This window comes from Mustela nigripes, chromosome 1, assembly GCF_022355385.1.
Source record: "Mustela nigripes isolate SB6536 chromosome 1, MUSNIG.SB6536, whole genome shotgun sequence".
NCBI lineage: Eukaryota > Metazoa > Chordata > Mammalia > Carnivora > Mustelidae > Mustela > Mustela nigripes.
This window is the reverse complement of record NC_081557.1, coordinates 134,637,329-134,656,603: the sequence shown is the minus strand read 5'-3', so window position 1 is coordinate 134,656,603 and position 19,275 is coordinate 134,637,329. Positions and strand designations below refer to the sequence as shown.

At 35.3% G+C, this 19,275-nt stretch overlaps 1 protein-coding gene and 1 long non-coding RNA gene across 3 annotated transcripts in view; one reads left to right on the top strand and one right to left on the bottom strand.

The window, feature by feature from the left end:
• Window positions 1-12,354, top strand: part of LOC132000525 (uncharacterized) — a 72,815-nt gene extending 60,461 nt beyond the window's left edge. Inside the window, exons 3-5 of one of the 2 annotated variants that reach the window (XR_009399379.1) lie at window positions 9,180-9,306; window positions 9,632-9,703; window positions 12,232-12,354. This is a non-coding gene — a long non-coding RNA (uncharacterized LOC132000525). Of the gene's footprint in view, window positions 1-9,179; window positions 9,307-9,631; window positions 9,704-10,617; window positions 10,642-12,231 lie in introns of those variants that run through there. The other variant, XR_009399385.1, reaches the window with a different exon arrangement.
• Window positions 1-19,275, bottom strand: part of SPOCK3 (SPARC (osteonectin), cwcv and kazal like domains proteoglycan 3) — a 486,709-nt gene that overhangs the window by 435,859 nt on the left and 31,575 nt on the right. The window lies entirely within an intron of this gene.

The following is a 19,275-nucleotide window of genomic DNA, read 5'->3' as shown; positions in this document are numbered from 1 at the left end:
GGACCCAGTTACAATCGAATGGGGCCTTTGAGCAAAATTGCAACATGGTTGTTTCATGTCAATATACCCTTCCTTAGAGGTATCTTAGAGAGACAAGAGCCAAGAAAAGATAGAAAACAAACAAACAAACAGTAACCACTCAGGGTCTAAAACACTGAGCTAGGATGCTTCTGAGTGGAAATTATTCAGAGAAGAAAGGAATATCCTTCAACCATCGGTGCGAAGTAAACTAAGCATCTGCGATGAAGACCTAGGAGAGGAACTGAGGTTGCTCCAGGTCCCGGTTGTATCTGCAGATGGCAGGCGTGGCTGAACATGGAGGAAAGCCCACGAGAGCAAAAGCCGTTGTGGCCACACAGGACCGTGGGATATGTGTATGAGCAGCAGCCTAGAGTTAGTATCAAAGCACTATCAGGGGCTCAAGGATTATTTTCCATGAAGAGAAAGCATAAAATACAGAGAACCTTGAGACTCTGTTCCTATAATATGTAAGTAGGTTTTATTAAGAAAGAAATATTGCTGTTTATATATCAAGGTCTCATTTTCATGCACAGAATAATGGGGCATCCTGACATTTCAGCATTTATATTTTAAAGATCAATAACCTGGTTAGTGATTTTTTTTTAATATTCAATAGTTACAGGAAAAAATAGTTAGGAATATAAATATGAGCCCAACAATCCAGGTATTTGATACATGTCAAATTGAATTCAGTTAAGACATAGCTTAACATTTTGAGCACATCCATATAAGAGATGATATTTTGGTTTTAAAAGCATGTGCTTCAGATAAATTTTCAACCATCTGTACAAATTGTCTAACTTAAAATTATTCTGCTGTCATTTAAATTTTTACTATAATTTGGATCACGTTGAAGAGGACCAATCCATCACGCTCTGATGCATAATATTTTCATCTACTAAAAGTGGCCTCAAATGGGTGTATTTCTTTAAATATGAACTATGAACTATATAAATTTATATATTTGTCCCATTTACTCTAGATGAGTACTTATATCTAAATATCTGCTGACATTTTTGGATGTCTACAAGAAAACTTAGACTTAACAAGCATAATAGAAAACTTGGCCTTCCCTGGATGCCTGCTCCTGCAGCAATTTCTTCATCTTTTCTAAAAGGCAACCTCCATTTTTTAAAATGCACAGGACAAAAAAAAAAAAAAAAAAGTCATTCTGGCTCCTTTCTTCCCAAGCTTACATCAAATCTGTCAGCAAATCCTGTGACTCCTCCGCCAAAATATATTCCAAGTCTGATCATTTCTCATGATCTCTGTTACTACAAAGACACTATCTATAAGACCATTGGTAGAATTGATTTTCTAGCTTGACTCCAAGTTTCTACTCTTTAGTCTGTTCTACAAACAATACAAATGATTGCTCTGTTTAAAATCTTCCAAAAGCCTCCCATCTCTCCAAAAAAAAAAAAAAAAAAAAAAAAAATGTGATCCAAAATGCTTGCCTTGACTATAAGGTTAATTATTATCTTAATATCCTTAATATCTCTTACTTTTTCTCTTGCAATTCCTTCTTCTGCTTCCTTCATTCCAGCCACAAGAACTCCTTGGAATAACTCAAATTCCCATACTCTCAAAGTGAGTATTTTTCACTTGCTTTTGCCTTCTAACTAAAAAGCTATTCAATGAAATATACAGATGGCTCTTTTGCTCCCTTTTTTCTAAGCTATACTCAGAAGCTACAATACAGTACAACATGTCTTCTTCCTCTAGTTAACATCACCTTTTATTTTTCTTCACTGCAGTCATCAGCCAAGTTAAATTCATTTTTGCCTGATATGTCTTCCCCCACTAGAATGCAAGTACCATGAGGTCTTGATACTGTTTATTATATCCACCATGGTATCCCCAGAACATGTATGTCAGATGCTCATTAAAGATCTATTAGAAACATTTCTAAATGGCAAAAAATTAGACCTTCATAATTTTTTAATCTATTTAATTTATTCTATCCTTTCATGACTTCCTGAATAACTTACTGTGCAGAGTTACAATCCATAAAGTTTTAGAAACTTTTATGTTTTTAACAAATTATTAGAGACTATTCTGCACATAGTCTTCCTTAGCTTTTTTCCCTTAGTTATCAAGTTTGAATCCATGCTTAGTTTCCTAATCCTCAAAATACAACCACAGATATATATATACATATATATATGTATGTATATATATATATATAATATCTGCCACTTTTCCAGCAGAATAGGAATTATGCATATTTAAGCATAATAATGTGAAGCCAGAATTAACACTATCCCCACCTAGCCCCACCCAATCTTCTCACATTTATGTATGAGCAAAAGAATGTCAGGAGGAGTTCTCTGCAGAGAAAATAAAGGAAAAAAAAAGTTCTACTCTTCACGCTCATGTTCAAGGATATTTGAAGTGTCAGAGTGATTGGTGAAAAGTCAAAAGTGATTTGTGAAAAGCTACAAATATGAAAAAAACACCTGACACCTGACAAGTACTCAAAAAACAAAGTTCTTGTTTCCTTTCTTACTAATTTTTTTGGTAGATTGTCATTGATCTCAATTGTCCACATGTTCTTGTATCCACATCCTTTCTGTGGTTTTGTTATTGATAAGAGGAGATGCCCATCCCTTAACTTCAGGCTCTGTCATGTGACTTGATTTGACAAATAGCATAAAGTGTAAGTGATAGTTTGCCTGTTCTGGGCATAGAATCGATGAGGCTGTGCAGGTCTCTGGTTGTCCTTTTGTTCCTTGGCCATCCCAATGATTAAAGCTGGCCTTGGTTACTCTGGATGTCCAAGATAAAAGAAAGTATATGGAACTCCAAGCAGCCCACAGAATTACAGTGACAAACAGAGTCTCCCAGCCACAACAGCCTAAAGAAAGTGCTCAGCAGAGCTCAGCCCAGCCCAGCTAAGCCACAGACATTTGAAGAATAAATGATCATTGTTTGAAGCCACTGAGTTTTGAGGTAGTTTTTTATGCATCAAGAGCAAGTCAGTATAATCTTCTTTCCAAAATATTCCTTTAAACTTCTTAAAAGAGATTTCTTTATGATAAATCAGAAAAAAGTTCAATCAAGTAAGAAAATATGAAATGACTTCTGGGCAAAATTTAGGTCAAAAACACTCAGCATGAAAAAAATGATATTTTTTTAAAAAAACATAATGCTTAGCAATAATTCCTAATGAATTATCTTCTTATAAAAATATGAATAAATGTGATACTGAGGTACTATCATAATAAAGGAGTCTGAACAAAACAAAATAGAAGGAAAGAAAATAGAAGACTTGTAATATTTGTCAATGTTAGAGTTTTTTTATCATTCCACAAAGAATTTTAGCATATCATAGCCATAGAAAACTACAATTAGCCCAAAAAAATGAATTCTCAGAATAATAAAAGTTATCCTTTAAAAAATGTAATGAGAAGCATGCAATTTACCAGACTGTAAATAAGAGATTATCTAAAAAACTATGAGAATAGTGCCAGCAAATAGTCTTCAGCCAAAAGAGCTAACCAGAATCACCCTAACATTACCCTCAGGGCCAATTAAAAAAAAAAAAAGATATAGAAGAAAAATCTAGACATAAAAAGTTTTATTAGAGTTTTTCATAAAACACTGATTGAAAAACTTTGAGTATCATACCAGGATCATTTATTTGCAGCCCAAATGGTTCATGAGTTACCAAGATGGTTGATATAAATCAAAAGGGTTATGAAAGTAATTTGCCTAAATTCCCATTTGTTCTTGTTAAATATATATACACCGAAAGAAATTAGCCTTTTTATGGGCACAGTGAACATATCTCTTAAAGAGAGACTTCAATTTGGAGGGGCTTAGAAATTAATCCCTTTTCACTCATATGCCTATTTTCTTGAAAGAAAATATATCTAGACATTAGCTATTCCTTTAGTCTGACATGAGAATATATCACTAAACTTTATCTGGAAATAGCCAATTCAGTTTTAGGTGGCATATTTCAACTCAGGGCAGCCAGAATGCCAACAGCCTGAACATCAGTTATCCGTGTTTCGATTATCCCTAACTCACTCTGTATCATTTCCTCCTATCATAACTGACATTCCTCTGTATCCAGAAAAAATTATATTCATGCAGGATTTAGGAACAGATCATTTTTACTGAGCAGTCACACTGAACCACATACCACTATAGGTAATTTACCAGAATTAACTCATGTAAGACTCATAACCACCCTATAAAACAGATTTTACTATCATCTCCATTTTACAAATTTGACAAAAGAGTATTAGCCTTGTTAAACGGAGACCAGAATAATACACCAGGCTGACTGACTCTCTTAACCATTATAACACAGTTCACAATTCTAAAAAAAAAAAAAAAAAAAAAAAAGGAAAATAAAACAGATGTCACCAGATTTCATCTTAGGAAGAGAACAGTCTGATTTGAAAAAAATATCCTGAAAATTTTCTTCATTTGGAGGCTGAGAGAATTAGTTATTTTAGTTTTTCTAGGGAAAAAAATAAAATCTACCGTTAGCATCCTTTATATATGGAATACATGGCAATCTGGTGTTGAAGGGACAGAGTTGAGTCTGGACACTTGTTTGGCAGAAAAGGAAATAGAAATTATTTTTAAAAACGGGGTTGTCTGACACTCAATTTTAAGTTGTTTGAACTTGTGTTATACAAACCCTCCATGTTTTCAACAAGTTAGCTATGTTCACCAACCTTGTGTGAGGATATTTGTTTACTTTATGCATTGTGGTGCCTTAGAAATCAAAGGTCTGGGTTCTACCTCTGGGTAAATACGTTAAATGAATTCAGCAGAAAGCAGAGACCAAAATGCAGCAGGGATAATGGCAATGTTAAGTTTTTGGAAATGCACAGCAATCTTAAGAACTTTCTCAAGGCATTGGACTTTCATCAGGACATGAAATGCTGGAGGAGGAGTGGAAAACACTTTTAATTAAATATTAATACACTGGCTATACTCAGCTGACAAGTATATCACACTTTCATTTTTTACTGTAACACCCTTGACACTTGATAAATGAATTAGCCACCTTCCAAGAGCACTCATAGCTCTGGAAGCAAGCGCCTCACCTAGACCCAGACATTTGACAACAGCAGCTTTCTCTCCAGCTCTCTCCCTTAATTCATGTTCCCTTTCTCTGCCCTTCCTCCCTCCCCCATCTCTTTCTCCACCACTGAACCAACTCTAAATTATCCAGAACTCTGCTGTGGCCATGAGTCAAGATTCCCTGTGTAAATGCCATCTGTTGTGTGCCTTCTGCTCCTACAAATAATTGGGTTGATTAGAAAAATACAGTATTTGGTGAAGTTGCATCTATAACAGAAAACATGAAAAACCAGGATAAATTGAAGCTCTCCATATTTCAGTTTAAATAGTAGTATGGAAGGGGCAGTCCTCCCTAGTACAGCGCTCTTTACACAGATTGGAATTTAGATTCTGACAACACTTAGTGCAGGAAAAAAAATTAAGTGCTGATTGAGGGTAAATCTAAATACATTTAACTAATACTGAGTTCGGTGTTTGGTAAATCAATCATTTTATTTTTTTTCAAAGTTTTATTTAGTTATCTATCACAGTGAGAGAGATCACAAGCAGACAGAGAGGCAGACAGAGAGAAAGGGGGAAGCAGGCTCCCTGCTGAGCAGAGAGACCGATGTGGTGCTCCATCCCAGGACCTTGAGATCATGACCTGAGTGGAAGGCAGAGGCTTAACCTACTAAGTCACCCAGGCGCCCCTATAAATCAATTATTTTAAAATAGTGTTTTTATCCATTAACTTTTTTAAAAACTTTTGAAAATGTCTTTTCAAATAAAAATGAAAATGCTGGGGTGCCTGGGTAACTCAGTGGGTTAATCATCTGCCTTCAGCTCAAGTCATGATCCCAGAGTCTGGGGATCTAGCCCCACATCCTTCCATCCATCCATCCATCCATCCATCCATCCATCCATCCATCCGGGTCTCTGTTCAGCGAGGAATCTGTTTCTCCCTCTGCCTCACCCTCCCCTCCTGCTCTCTCCATTACTCACTCTCTTTCTCCCAAATAAATACATTTTTAAAAATCTTAAAAAAGTTTTTAAAAAATGAAGATGTTATATCTTTCCTTTCCTTCACCTTTCTCCCAGATTTAGATACCCATACTCTGACGAACCCTACTATATTAGAGTAAAAGGACAGCTAAATGCTTTTTTACTATTTCCAAATTACATATGTACATTCTCAAAAGTAACATACACCCCACACTCTCCCCATGTGCTAAGATTTATTTTACAATAGTGCTTTAAAAAAATATATGATATTGATATTAGAAAAAGGAAAAATATGCAAGAATAATTTAGAACATTCCCATAAGATGTAAAACTTCTCTTTAAGGTAAGCATCATTCAGTAAAATAAAAACCACATGAAACCATTAATTGTAAATTTTAGACCTGGATATTACAACTCATGTGCATATGAAAACATAAATGTGAAAGAAAAATAAGATATAAATACAAAAATTAAAATGGTGTTTTAGGTATAAAAATACATATTCTAGCTTTACATTTTTCATGTTCCATTAATAGTTGTTCATATTTAAAACAAATCTCCATTCAAGGTAGTACTCTAGTTGTAGGATATAAAATATACAATTATAAAATAGGTTACAAAATTATAACTCCATAGCTTTATATGGATTTTTAAAAAATGCAGTTCTTAGAGATGTAGAGACTCTCATTCTCCTAAAACACCCATGAAATGCCACCTCAGTTATGATGGTGACCCTACCAGGACACCATGCTCCAACTTCTATTTCACCTTCTACACCCAATGGCACAAAGCTTTGCCATCTCTTTCTAGAAAGAAACTTTTATGTTCCAGGATTTTTTCTACCCAACAACAATTTGCCAGATGGCCTCCCTCATTTTATTATTGCTCCCTTTTTATCAGCAAATCTTGATTTTCAGACTGCTCTTTCTTAAATGCTTTCCTCAGGATACTCTCCTAATCATAAAACTAATGTGTTGTACACTTTTTCCATAAACTAACACCTTAAATATTCCATTTTTTCACTCTCACTTGTCCATCATCTACTTTCCATTCCAGCCTAAACTTAGTCTCTGTGACACAAATATTTAAATACATATATGTGTAATAAATACACATATATGCATATATGCATGTATATATGTATATGAATTTGTATACATATGAATATATATATATTCCTTGAAATTATTTTTATATTAGTGTTTCAAGTGTATTAGGTTTTATTTACAAATTGTATTAAAACCTGGAACCCAGCACAGAGTTAAGCAAGATATGTATAGACAGGACATCTGTGCTTATTTGCTGATGTAATTCCAAGGTTTTCTAGGATTTCTATATATTCTATTCACATTTTAGAACAATAAAAATGAATATTCATCATGCAAATAAACAGTTCAGTAAAGTTTCTATATAGTCGCTTGCTTCTCCACTCCGCTGTTATAACATTTGAGTTGGTTGGTATTTGACCAAGTGGGTATCCCCTAAGTGTTCAGCATGTGTTCTTGGCTATCCATGATGCTGGGGTTTTGTCAATATGTTTTTAAAAGTTTCCAAGGAAGGGACACCTGTATGGCTCAGTCATTTAAGCATCAGACTCTTGATTTAGGTTGAGGTCATGATGTCAGGATCTTGAGATTGAACTTCAAATCAGACTCTGCACTCAGTGGGGAGTCCCCTTGAGATTCTCTCCTCCCTCTGCCCCCTCCCCCATTGCATGCACTTGCTCTCTCTCTCTTTCTCAAATAAATAAGTAAATCTTGGAAAAAAAAAAAAGTTTCCAAGGAAGGAATGTTTTCTCAGTTCTTCCCACAGGGATGAAAATATTTATCCATGTAGGATTTTCAGAATCTTCGATAATTCTCCAAGAATTAAAGATAACTTCATTTTTACTTAAGACAAACAGGATTCTTGGTAAAAAAGAAATTGTGTTTGGAAAAGGTAAGGAAACAGTACTAGACTGGTAGCTGAATATCCCTAAATTCTAATAAAAGGCTCTGTCTGTGTCTCCTGGTGATGCTAGGTAGGAAATTTAGCTGATATGAAAATAAATCAAGAACTTGTTGGGATGCCTGGGTCTCTCAGTCAGTTAAGCGTCAGCTTTCTGCTCAGGTCCTGATCTCTTGGATGGAGCCCTGCATTGAGCTCCTCGCTCAGTGGGAAGCCTACTTCTCTTTCTCTCTCTGCCCCTCCCCCTTACTTTTGTTTTCTCATGCTCTCTCTCTTTCTCAAATAAATAAATAAAATCTTAAAAAAATAATTTTCACTAAAGAAAAAAGGAGTGACTTCTGTTTTATAAAATAATCATTTACTTATATTTGTGATTTTCCCTCAAGCAATCCTCTATAAAACTACTCAGAAATATATAATGGAATTAAATGTAATGTTCTGAATACAGTATTGTGATATTCATGTAATTAATATATCAGAGTGACTCAGGTAATGTTCACAAAGCAGCATTATATAAAACTCATGACCATTTAATTTGATTTATCATTTGATAAAAGGGAATGCGTTCTTCTGAAATTATTGATCAGAATAATATATAAAAATATGGAAGCTCAAAATCAAGAGGTTTTTAAATGAAAAATTAATACAATAGTACATAGTAGATTACCATTAAATAAAAGTATTAGAAAAATGCATGAAACAATTAATCACAGCATTGTTTATAACAAAAAAGAAAAATCTGAAAAACACCTATAACATCTAGTACCATTTCACTGATTACAGAACTGATGGTATTAAAAAAAAAAAAAAAAGAAGAAGAACTGATGGTATATCCAAATGATGCAGTACTCTGCAGCCATAATAAAAGAGGCAAATCCATTATTCCTTATATCAAACAATCTTCAACAAATGAAATAAATTTCCACTAATGCTTAGGATATAGAAATCCACAAGGGAACACTGTCACTATCATAATAATGAGACATATAATCTGTAAAATCAAACATTTTAATCCATCAGAGAGTTCTGAGATTGTAAGGCAACAAGGAGCACCGCATTCCATAATAACAAGCCTCTTCAAGGAAAGACAAGATACCCTATCAATTCTACCTCTGATTGTTTTGAACCAATAAGAGTCCCAGAAACAAGATGATTCCATATCCACTCACCAACTCTTTCCCCAGGACCCCACTGGCTGCACACAAAAGAGACTGAGGGAACAGAGGGAGTGCCGAGAGAGCCCTCGCCTGATGCCTCATGAAAGGCCTGACAAAATTTGATGACGAAGGGAGAACACCCGGGGAAGCACAGGTGAGCTCCAGGTTCTGCAAGAGTGCAAGCTGTTGACTGACTACCACTAGGGGACTGCCGTAATGATTGGCCCATGCTCCATATTCTATGCTTGTACTAGGGAAGAGCTTTCTGCTGCTGGAAGGGACTGTAAAACACGGTTCTGTGCTTTCTGAACAAAGGCATGAGATGCCCCTGCCTGAAGGAAAGGCTGGGAATTCCACTCCCTCCAACCAGTCCCTGACCTGACGCCAGATTGAGAACTGATGTCTTAGGAAGGGGAGAAAGAAACCAGCCTACCTATCTTAAACTGACAGTAGAAAAAACTCATTTGCCATTGATATAGGGGCAAGAAATCTATTTGCACCTTGATTCCTGCATGGAGATGATGCGGATGACTCTTACCAGACAAGGCCACGTAAGACACTTTATTTTTACCTTAGATACTGTACAAATAAAAGGTAGATGTGGGTTGCCATGCAAGGGTGAGACACAGATAAAAAGACTGTTCTGGGCTGAAACATTACCAGTCACTTTAATATTTTATTAGAAAATTCTACCCCAAAATAGCAAGATACATTTAGTGTTCTGGTGCAAAGAGATTTACCAAGATATATCATACCCTAGACCATAAAATGTTTCAATAACTTTAAGAGAAATGAAATAATACAAAATATTTTCTCTGAACATAAAGAAATTAAATTAGAAATCAGTAACAGAAAGACATATAGAAATATCCCCAAATATTCAAAGATGAATAATATCTGTCTAATTGTGCATGTTCGATTTACACATGATTCAGAAAGAAAATCATAAGAGAAATTAAAAAAAAATATCTTGAACTAGGTGAAAATTAAAACACAACTTATCAAAGCTGCTCTGGAAATGGTTAGCCAGTTTCTTGCATAGTTAATAATATACTTACCATATGATCCAGTAAACCCATTCCCAAGTACTTACCCAAATGGCAATCTTATTATTATATAAATGTTTAAAATATTTATAAGCTAGAGACGCCTGGATGGTTCAGTCCGTTAAGCTTCTGTCTTCCATCAGGTCATGATCCCAGGGTCCTGGGATCAAGCCCCACATCGCACTGGGCTCCCGAGTGGAGAGCCTGCTTCTCCCTCTATCTCTGCCTGCCACTCCCTCTGCTTGTGCTCTCTTTCTCTCTGTATTAAATAAATAAGTAAAATATTAAAAAAAAAAAATATATATATAGGCTAAAAGGAATTTTAAATGACCAAAAACCTATTCTCCAAGTTAGTGTATATTCTATCATTATAACACCCTAATCATTTTTTTTAAAGATTTTATTTATTTATTTGACAGAGAGATAGAGAGCACAAGTAAGCAGAGCAGCAGGCAGAGGGAGAGAGAGAAGTAGGCTCTCTGCTGAGGAGGAAGCCCGATGTGGGGCTCGATCCCAGGACCCTGGAACCATGGCCTGAGCCGAAGGCAGCTGCTTAACCAACTGAGCCATGCAGGTGCCCCACACCCTAATCATTTTTAAGCTCTACTATCCTTTCCTAAGAAAAAAATTATGTCATACTATTTGCAGTCTCTTTTTAATCACTTAAAAACATACTATAATATACATCTGCTATAATCAACATTCTGGTATACTAGTTATCTATTGTTGCATAATACATTACCCTCAAACTTAGCAGGTTAAAATAACAAGCCCTTGATAATCCTACAGTATCCACATGTTAGAAATCTGAGCACAGCCTAGTTGGATCCTCATGTCAGGTTTTCGAAAGGCTCTGATCATAATGTCAGCCAGCTGCATCCTTTCTGGAGTTCAGAGTTCTCTTCCAGTCTCTTACATGGTGGCTGGCAGAATTCCGTTCCTTGCTCTTGTAGGACTGAAGTCTTTGCTTCTTCACTGGCTGTCAGCATGATCTGTAGTGTTGCTCAGAGTCCCTCTCACAACCTGGTGGCTTAATTCCTTAAGGCTGGTAAAATTCCCCCACAGTCATCCAAGATGGAGTCCCATATGATGTAAAGTAATCACAGGAGTGACTTATCACTGTTGCCACAAAATGTACCCTACTCACAGGAGTGACATTCTACCACTTTTCCAAATATCATTAGCTGGAGCACATCAGTGTCCACCTGTACTCAAGGGGAGGGGATTACACAAGCGTGGGACTCCTCAGAAGCCACCTTAAGGTATGGTTGCTACATTTGGGTAAGCTCAATGTACAACCATGATAATTTATCCAGTCTAGAACCTTGAACCTTAGGATGGAACATGAGACACATTTTTTAAAGACTTTCATACATACTGCTAATTTACCATTAAGAAGGGTAGAATTAAGTCATAAATCTATCTGAAGGGCAGGATTGTGTCCAACTTTATAAATTCATTTATTTCAATGCTACAGTTCTGGGAATATACTCAGGACTGTTAAAAATGATACTGAAGGCAAAACAGACATAACAGTTATAAAATTTAGAATGTAATTTAAATTTATATACTTTATGATGTGCAAAATCTTCCATTACTACTTATAAGGTAAGTGAACTTAACAAAGAAAGTGAAAATAAACTATTGGGAATTAAAGTGTGAGACAACTATAGTTCATTAATTTTATATTTCTACATAAACACTTGAAAGTTAAATCTCCTTAAAATTATTTGAAGGTTGCACTCTAATGTCTTAATTGCTTGTAATCAGAAAAAAGAAGCATCAAACCAAAGTGGCAATAAATTTTTATAAGTCACTTGTATAGAGGTAAAATAATTAAGAAAGAGGATGAACATAAGTTTTCATTCATAAATTCACTATTTCCATTCTGAAGTTCACCTAATTACATGTTATGCTTCAAGGATATGCTTGAAATATAAGCGTGCTAAATGAGGTGAGCCCCATTTAGGGCCTTTGCAAAGAAGCATCCTGATCCTTAAAACAAACATTGCTCTCTCATTACTACCCACAAGGGGCTGAAGCAAACTGCCGAAGTCTGGAGTCTAATGCTAACCCCTGGTTTTCTCAGCCTCTGAAAGATCTGTGAGTAGCTTTGCAGGTTCCTGGAAACTCTTGGCAACTAAGTTGCTGATACAGCTTCTCTCAATAAAGTATATGTCTTAGAGTCATTTGTGTTTGGCTTATTTTATTTTACATTATATATTTTTGAAAATCTATGCCGATGGCTTTTCATAATTGCCTCTGATATAACTGGAATCAGATCATGAATGTTTACAGCCAAACTATAGAGATATGGGTCTAGAAAAATATATTTTGTACTTGTAGATAAGAATAGCAAAATGGGGTTAAGATGAGATCCATATTTTATTAAGTAATTTGAACTCCTTGTTACTTAGCCTTAAAAAACAGTAAAAAAAAAAAAAAAAAAAACCATATTTCTGTGCCAATCCCTGTCAAAATTCCCAAAACCAAACTAGAATCCTTGAAGTAGACTGTGACCCTGCAAAGTGACAGTCCTGTCTAGTAATTTGGTTATAGATGTCCCAAAAGTTCCTGAAGAAAACAATGAACTCACACCTTGTTGAATCTTACAGCTTCTTTAAAAAATGAGAATTCATGGATGTTTCTAAGAAGATCAGTTCACACCATTCCTAAGGTAACCAAGTTTCCAAATAGATGCAGAAGTACCAAAATTTGCATGTATTGATACAATGACAGACTGTATCTACTATTAGAACCTTGCATATAATATTTACACAATAAAGCCAAAAACTAAGGAAGATGGTATTTTTTGTGATTGTTTTTCTTTGTATATTTCTCTGCTCTTATATGATTCGGCCCTCATTTAGATCTTATAGGTCCACACCCTGCATCTCATTGACTGACCCTACCTTTGCCCAGCTCAAGCTCCAAGAACCATATTTTAAATCTCACGGCCAAGATTGAAGCCCATTCAAGTACAGACTTTGGACAGTCACATATTTAGGTTACAAAATGAACTCAATCAGTTAATGACTATAATGTAATAAATTGGATCAAAAATAATGGATTTCAATCCTATTTAATCAGGACTATAAAATAGAGCCCTAAAACTTGTGTCTTAATTTGAGAAGGCCCAAAAGACATATTAGGTAGTAGCTAAAAACATCCTTCACGTTTTATAGAAAAGATCTCATAATTTATATTGGGTTGCCCATTAGATTTTTGAATACATGAAATAATCATTACTTGTACAGAATCTTCAGAAAAACAGATCATAAAAGCTCAAAATGCATTCAAGTTACACAAGGACAACAGGAGGATCTATTGTGGCCTGAAATTTTAAATACATAAGATCACAGAAATCATTTTTAGATTTACAGACTTTCGAAGAAGAGTATGAATTATGATCTTCAAAATGCTCAATATTTTTGTGGGCATGTGTAGTTGGTGAGGCTGCTAGCTCCTCTTTAGGACACAGGCACCTACCCATCTGTGAGGCGTTAGGTAAAGATGGCCACAGGTCAGTCGCTCTGCAAATGCTGCTTTCCCTGAAAGGCAGCTGCCTAAGTGGCAGTTACATCCCATTCCTAGAGCAAGTCCATATTCAAAACCCAATCAACGCACCAGAGCAAAGTCTTGGCCCCCTTGTCTCACTGGGCTGAATCCTTGTGAGCCATTTAAGCTCCACAGTTCCTCAAAATATTACTGAGGCTTCTGTTGCAAGTTCATTCCAGGTCAGCTTCCCTCTCTGCCCAGCCTTGCTTCCTTCACCTCCGACGGGTGATGTTACTATGAACACTCCGCAATAAACTTCCCACTCTCAAATCTCTGACTCTGCTTCCTGGGAACCCAACAACTATGGTTGTGTATGAATTTTTTTTTTTTTTTAAGATTTTATTTATTTATTTGACAGAGAGAGAGCACAAGCAGGAGGAGTTGCACAGGGAAGGGCAGAAGCAGGCTGGCCACTGAGCAGTAAAGCCAATGGTTGGGGCTCGATCCCAGGACCCTGGGATCATGACCAGATCCAAAGGCAGGTGCTTAACTGACTGAACCACCCAAGCACCCCTGTATGAAATTTTTAAAAGTGGAAACTTTAGGTGTCAATACAAATAATTATGGTTATCACAGGATGATGAAATCATAGGTAATTTTTTTTCTTCTCTGCGCTTTTCTATACTTACTATATATTTGTGCAGCTTTGCTTTAAAGAGAAATATTCTCTCTACAAAGAAATTTTACAAAGGATAACAATGACTGCATAATTACTAAAAATGCTCCCCAAAAGCCCATGTAATAATATAATGTATGGAAGGTGTATGCTTTCTTTTTTTCTTTTTTTTTTTTTAAGATTTTATTTATTTATTTGACAGGCAGAGATTACAAGTAGGCAGAGAGGCAGGCAGAGAGAGAGAGGAGGAAGCAGGCTCCCCCCTAAGCAGAGAGCCTGACATGGGACTCGATCCCAGGACCCTGGGATCATGACCTGAGCCTAAGGCAGAGGCTTTAACCCACTGAGCCACCCAGGCGCCCCATGGAAGGTGTATGTTTAAGAGTAAATGTTGGTCTTGGAAAACAGAAGATATAATAAATGGCTTCATATATTTGTATGATTATTAGACAGCCAAGGAAGTATATTTCTATAATTTTTCAGAAGGCAAAACCAGTACCAACACATGAAATTCATTCATTTGTACATTAGTTAAATACAGTGACGCTTTTCCAATAATCACTGCCTGTCTGAAAATTCAAGATGCAAAGGCAAAAGTATAAAGGGGATTCATCTACTTGATGGATTGAAATCCTGCTTAAAATGGATGATCAGCTTAGAAATTTCTATGTATTCAAAGAAATACAATGTTATCTCTTCTTTGCCTAAGCACATAGGAATAGTACAAAGAATGAGTCTAGTCAATTTCACTGAAACAGGTACAATGCAACTATGAAATATGCTTTTTATGCTGTTTAAGGATGCCATATTCAATCTCATTAACAACTAAACCCACAGGCTGAAATTACAAATTGCAAAATACAGCAGGGGATGCCAAACTGAAAAGGCAATGGAGTCCATCAGTCACGAGATACACGACAGAATATTCTCAACAAATTTTTCATAGATTTTATACATCAGTCACCAGATACACTACACAATATTCTCAACAAATTTTTCATAGATTTTATACTTAAGCATTTTTACTTAAAAACACATATAATATTACAACCGATAACAGCTAGGAATGGTAAAGTCATCAGATAATGAGCAGATACCACAGAGCAAAGAAGGTCAAATGATGCAAGCTGCCTTCCAGAATTGCTTTCACCACCACCCAGGATCCCCCAACAGTGACTTTGAATTTCTAACCTTGAATGCAGAGAAAACAATTTGGACATTCTGTTGAGTTACAAGTCACTTGGTAGGAAACATAACAGATAAAAAAAAAATACTGATTTTTATGAGCAAAAATACCTGGAACTTTTAAAAATTGACAAGAAATCGAATGCATCCTATTTCCAGAGTACCCTGTATACTACTTCATCCATAACACGGTGCGTCAAAAGCTACTCTACTGCAGCTCTGCACAGACACACCAGCTATAATTAAACAACTTAATTTTAACTTTGCTGCACAGTTTATTAAAGCTTCTTATCAAACTTTGAGACAACTGAGCCGAATAAAACTTCCTCCTTGGGATACTGGCAATTTCTCCTTGGTGGCACTATGGTGAAAAAAACAAGGAGAGAGAGGACCAGAAGAGAGAATGCAAGTTCTTGGAAAAGAAAGGTATAAAAAGAAGCCCAAGAGAGGAAAAATAAAAATGCATTTTAAGAATTAAGTAAAAACATAAAAGATTTGAAAAAAATCAAAACTCTCTTCTAATAGTACAATGAATATAATGACTCTACTGTGTTACAGCATTTTAATGGGTTAAAAGTTATTTTGTACAGAGATGATCATATCTTTTTTAGTCATTTAAAAGAGCAATGTATAGTAAATAATCTGTATCCAAAAAGTCTACAAAATAAATGAGAGTTGAGGAAAAAATAAATATGAAAACTGATCATAAAATCTCTCATATTTTCCTTAATATATCTGATGTACTTCTCAAATTGAAATCCAAAAATTTACTGGAAATAAACAGCCCAAACAAATGCCTGTCTGGTTTTGCAAGATTAATACTAATCTGTAGGCATATTTGTATAAATGTTTGTAATTAATGGAATATGGAAATACATTCTTGCATAATATTCATTTTAAAAACATATTTTCTGTATTATAATAGAAGAATTCAGTTATTTTTTTTTCTCTGACAATGACAACCAATGCAGGGTTATTTTGCCCATTTTGGAAATTAAAACCAAATATTTCACTGGGTAGTTAATGTGACATACTCAAAATTAATAATGTGGTAAAATGACATTTAACCTAGAATATCTTTTGATAACCCCAATTTAAAAAGTTTAGAGTTGTACCTGCAGACATTTCCATATTAAAGTCAATTAATTATATGATTTAAGTATGATTTTTCTGGCACAATTTCTCAGTTTGCTATATCGTTATCATAGACTCATGAAGGAATAATTGCTGTTCTTCACTTTTGTTCAACTTTGTGAACTTTACTTAATGTATAGGCCAAAATTTATTGATCTTTTGGTCAATTCAATATATATTGCATTCAAAAAATAAATACAAATTATTAAATCACAGGGGAATAAATGTTGTTTTATAATTTTTTAACCATTATTAGTACTCAATTGTTGCCCTCATCCAAAACCTCAATGTATTATTGCATTAAGTCTTAAGTAATTTTCATCAAATTATGTTCCAATTGCAGTTATAGAATAAGAACTGCAATCCATTACTTATTCTAGTTAAACAGCATTCTAACTAAAGCAATATGAATAGAATCATGTTATCATTTTGGCATACTTTTAACTAGTAGATATAGATATGGATGTAGATGGATATAAGATATGTATATGTAAATAAATATGAGAAAGGAAAAAATATTGTATACGTGACCCTTTATCCAAAACACACAAAATACAGTCAGATTTGTGAAAGTGACCATTTTAATTAGTTAGCGGATAACATAAAAGCACACTTGATATCTCACTGTGGTTTTGAATTGCATTTCCCTGGTGATTAGTGATGTTGAGCATCTTTTCATGTGCAATAAAATATCACCTTACATTAGTTAGAATGGCTAAAATCAAAATGACCAGAAATACCAAATGTTGGTGAGGATATGGAAAAAAAAGGAATCCTTGTGCCCTATCAGTGGGAATGTAACTTGACAGAGCCACTGTGGAAAACAGCATGTAGGTTCATCTAAAAGTTAAAAATAGATACATCAGGGCGCCTGAGTGGCTCAGTGGTTAAGCCTCTGTCTTCGCCAGCTCAGGTCATGATCTCAGGGTTCTGGGATGGAGCCCTGCATCAAATTCTCTGCTCCACAGGGAGCCTGCTTCCCCCTCTCTCTCTGCCTGCCTCTCTGCCTACTTGTGATCTCTCTCCCTGTCTCTCACAAATAAATAAATAAAATTTTAAAAAAATATATATATATATATATACCATATGATCCAATAATTCTACTATTGTGTATTTACCCACAGAAACAAAAACACCAATTTGAAAAGATATAGGTACCCTTATGTTTACTACAGTATTATTTACAATAGCCAAGATATGAAAACAACCTAAATGTCTATCAATAGATGAATGGATAAGGATAAGGAAGTATTATGCAACCATAAGAAAGGATGAGATTGGGCCACTTGAGACAATACGATGAACCGAGAGGTATTATGTTAAGTGAAATTAAGTCAGTCAGAGAAAGACAAATACCACATGATTTCACTCATAAGGCAAATCTAAACAAACTAACAAATAACCAAAGGAAAATACAATCAGACAGTACAACACAATGCAATAAATGCAGAGAACAAACTGATGTTCACCAGAGAGAAGGAGGGCGAAGGCTTGGGCCAAATGAGTGAAGGGGAGAAGGAGATGCAGGCCTCCAGTTAAGGGATGAGTCAGTCACAGGGATGAAAAGCATCGAGGAAGGAATTCAGTCAATGATACTGTAATAGTGATGTGACGGGCAGAGGTAGCTACAGATGGTAGCTACACTTGTGGTGAATGTAGGTTAATGCACAAAACTGTCAAATCACTAAGTTGGACACCGGACGCTGATGTAACATTGTGTGTTGACTATACTGAAAAATAAAATAAAGTAAATAAAATAAATCTTCCCAGTGAGCTCTTTGAAACATGTAGTGGTAAGACTGAATCCCTGGTGGATGGGTCCATGTTTTGTGGGCAGTTAGAAATGTTATTTGATGTGAGTGAAGTGCCATCATGGTATTCACTAAAAACAGATTTTTAAGAATCAAATGCAATTTGGAAAGGTTCTTTTTTGGGTTTTTTTTTTTTTTTGACTTTTTTTAAAAGATTTTATTTATTTATGTGACAGAGATCACAAGTAGGCAGAGAGTCAGGCAGAGATGGGGGGAAGCAGGTTCCCTGCTTAGCAGAGAGCCCAATGCGGGGCTCGATCCCAGGACCCCGGGATCATGACCTGAGCCGAAGGCAGAGGCTTTAACCCACTGAGCCACCCAGGTGCCCCCAATTTGGGAAAGTTCTTAGTTCACTTTTTTAACAAAGGATTTTTGTTATTGATGTTGGTGATCGTAGTTATGCAAAATATTCTAAATAAACATGACATTTTCTATTACCAAAAAAAGAAGGTACACTTTATATACCTGAGGTTTTTTCCCACCAATGCTTTTGGGCATTTGGAGATACCGCATGAATCCTAGCATTTATGCCACAAACCAGTTCAAATAGTCTCATGTCATGATTTGCAATGAGATTCATTTTTGTAACACTTTCTTCTATTGTTTTATATTTGTCTTAAAAAGTATGCGGTCTAAAAACAGGTTTTGTAACAGTAATTCTCAGTGTTGGCTTCATATTATTCTAATATGAAGTTTCTAAATGTTTCTTCATATTCTAATATGAAGTTTCTAAAGTTTTTTTTTTTTTTTTTTTTTTTTTTTTTTTTTTTTTT